Below are 3,657 nucleotides of genomic sequence, written 5' to 3'. Positions count from 1 at the left end.
TGCTGCCATAGGGTTGCCAACTTTCTAATCACATAAAACTGGACACCTTTGCCTCGCCCCTGCCCCTTCCCCTCGCCAAGGCCCCACCCCTTCTCCAAGGTCTCACCCCTGCTCACTCCATCCCCCCTCCCTCCGTCACTTGCTCTTCCCCACCCTCACTCACTTTTACCAGGCTGGGGCAAGGGGTTGGGGTGTGCAGGGGGTGAGGGCTCCGGCTGGGGGTGCAGGCTCCAGTGTGGGTCCAGAAATGAAGGGGGAGGGAGCTCTGGGCTGGGGCAGGGGTTGAGGTGTGGGAGGGGGTGAGGGCTCCAGCTGGGGGTGCAGGCTCTGGGGTGGGGCGAGGGATGAGGGTTTGGGGTGCAAGAGGGGGCTCCAGGCTGGGGATGAAGGGTTCGGAATGTGGGAGAGGGCTCAGGGCTGGGGCAGGGGATTGGGATGTAGGAGGGGTTTAGGGATGCGGGCTCCAGCTGGGCAGCGCTTACCTCAAGTGGCTCCTGGAAGCGGCCGGCATGTCCGGCTCCTAAGCGGAGGGACCTGGGGCTCTGTACGCTGCCCTCGCCTACAGGCACCACCGCTGTAGCTCCCATTGGCCACTGTTCTTGGCCAATGGGAGCTGCGGAGCCAGTGCTCGGGATGGGGGCAGTGTGCAGAGCCTACCTGGCTGCCCCTGAGACAAGGAGCCGGTCATGCCGGCTGCTTCAGGGAGCCACGCAGAGCCAGGGCAGGCAGGAAACCTGCCTTACCCCTGTTGTGCTGCCAACCGCACTTTTAGCAGCCCAGTCAGCAGTGCTGACCGGAGCCACTAGGGTCCCTTTTCGACTGGGCGTTCTGGTCCAAAACCAGATGCCTGGCAACCCTATTCTGTGATTCACTGCTGCCCATCCTACCACAGATACACTCCTACTTTAAGCATGCAAGCTCAATGACAGCTAGTGTAAGTATGTCTGCTCAAGCTGGGAATCGCACCCCTAGCTCCAAGTGTAGATGTAGCCTCTGTCTCATGGGCTTCCTAGCTATCCTGTAGTTGTGGCTTCATATCCATTTATAGCCACTGTTAATTTTCTGCCTGGCATCCACTACTGAGGAGTTTAAAGGTCTCTCTTTGTAAACTGATTGCTCAGCCAACTCTTGTAAGCACATATTGTTGAGATTGCTGATTATTATAACTCTAGTTTCTATTCTTTCTGAAATACTTCAGACTCCAGTAGGATTTGAGGTTGGAAATGCATACTGCTTGGTGTCAAAACCTTACCAGATGTAAAGCCCTATCAGTGTATTTCCTGATCAGTTAAATGTGGATGCTATGACAAACCTGCTATTCATTTTATATAGCATGCACAAAATATTATGTTAAAAGAACGTTATTAAAGTTGCAAACTCAAACATCAAAAATGAGGAAATGCCCATGCAACCTTAATTCAGCCCCCTGTGCAAATGAATTATGATACAGTCTTTAATTTACATGATCACATATTTTTTCTCCAGGATCCCTCCCTCATTCAGTGCACAGGCTGAATGGTGCTCATTTAATGAGCTGCTCATAGAATATCAGGGTTGGAAGGGACCTCAGGAGGTCATTTAGTCCAACCCCCTGCTCAATATTGCTGTGCAATATTGTTTTATCCTCAATTGTTCAATGTATGACTCCATGCCTTATTGACTCAATCCCTGCTCTGAAGACAGAATTATTAATTTTCTCTTGGGCTTTTCTACAACACTTATCACTATAGTATCTGGTGATGCTATAGTGCTTCACAAACATTAATTTATTTTCACAACACCCTATGTAGGTGAGTGGGTATTATCCCTATTTTACAGATGGGGGACTGAAACACAGAGAGATTAAGGTCAAAAGTATCCACTAACTTTGGGTGCCCAATTTGAGAAACATAGCATCTGAATTTTCACTTTATAGCACTTCATAGGTTCAAAGTACAACTCCCATTAGCTTCAGTTGCTGCTCAGCACTTCTCCAAATCAGACTCAAGCTGGCCACCCAGACAACAAGGAACGCATAATTAGTAGCTATCTGTGAAATGTTTGGTGTAAGTGACTTGTCCAGGATCACATAAGAACCCTGTCAAACAAACATGGATAGAATCTAATTCTCTGAGAACCATAAACTGAAAAAAACAAAATTCCATCATGTTGCCAACCACATGGGTCATCAGCAAGGTTGGAACCTTAAGATCCTCCACATAGACCTCTGTCATCTGAACTAATTGAGTAACTTATAGCAGTTGTAGTTTGGCATCCTCTAGGTAGACCTGTACTGGAGGAGGATGAGACTCTTTTCCAGTAGGTTTCACAGCTATTTGCTGACAGCAGAGGAATAGTGAGACTCCAGAATCTTGGTGTCACAGGGTGACTGGCCTCTTAAAGGGGAGATGGGGCCAGCCCCATCTTTGCCATAATTAATTAGCTACTTCCCAACCTGAGGTGGAGGGACTAAGGAGGGTCAGGTGACATCTTAATGGACACTTGGGCCTTATATAAGGCCTGAGTGAGCTCAGCCTGGGGTTTGGAACCACAGGGAGTGGGAAGGCTCTGAACTAGGGTCTGCTGTTCTGTAGTGGATCAGGGAAGGCCCCAAGGAACAGAGCCAAGCAGGTGCTGAGAATGGTACTCCATGGGAACCAATCTGGGGCTGAATGCTCTGTCCCAGAGCTAGACAGACTACCAAAGTTAGCCTGGAGGGGGACTGAGAACAGTACCCAATGGATGACCTGGTGGTAAGTCCCCAAATGCATTGGGATGTTTTGTTTCTGGGAACTTGTTGAACTTTTGCTATGCTGGAAGGGCATAATTTTTTTTGACTTGACAGGAGGGCTATGCCACATATCCAGCACAGACCAATGTGTGGAGAGACTAGGAGACTCAACTCAAGGAAAGAAACGGAGTCAGGGAGCATGGGTGAAACAATGTGTTTTTCCCTATCCTCATTCTCAAACAGCTAAATTGTTTTGGCTGAAATTAAAAAAAGAAAAGCCACACAGACAAACCCTCAGCCTGAGACAGACACCCTACATGGAAAATTTCAGCCAAAATGGGTTATTTTTTCAAAGTTATAAACAACTGAAAACAAGGTCTTATAATGGGAAGCATCAGGCAACTGTAATAGATAGTGCTACCCTGCGTATACTATTTGTTCACAGAAAATGCCCAACAAAGCTTTTCTCACAAATGAAACAGAAACCTGTTCGAGTCATACTCAAAGGACAGCTCCTCACAGAGGTATCCTAGAGAAGAGATCTTGAGATTAATGGGGGGCGGAGGAAACAGAACACAGTCAGACATATTGTAATGGACCCCAGTCACTTCAAGATGTTTCTCTGAGTAGCAGAATGGTTTCTTAGTTCCATCTACTGTGGTTTGGTTAAAAAAATAGGTAGGAAGGTAAGTAGGTGGGAGAGAGAGCTTGGTGGTTTAAGCATTGGCCTGCTAAACCCAGGGTTGTGAGTTCAATTCTTGAGGGGGCCATTTAGGGAACTGGGATTAAAAAAAAAAATCTGTCTGGGGATTGGTCCTGCTTTGAGTAGTGGGTTGGACTAGACGACTTCCTGAGATCCCTTCCAACTCTGATATTCTATGATTTAAAACACTGAGGATGCTCTGTGAATGGTTGGCAAGGTGACTTTTCTTTGATAAAAATAGACT

Source organism: Terrapene carolina, unplaced genomic scaffold (genome assembly GCF_002925995.2).
Source record: "Terrapene carolina triunguis isolate 2854851 unplaced genomic scaffold, T_m_triunguis-2.0 Scaffold97, whole genome shotgun sequence".
In the NCBI taxonomy this organism is placed as follows: Eukaryota; Metazoa; Chordata; order Testudines; family Emydidae; genus Terrapene; species Terrapene triunguis.
Note: the sequence above shows the minus strand (reverse complement) of the source record.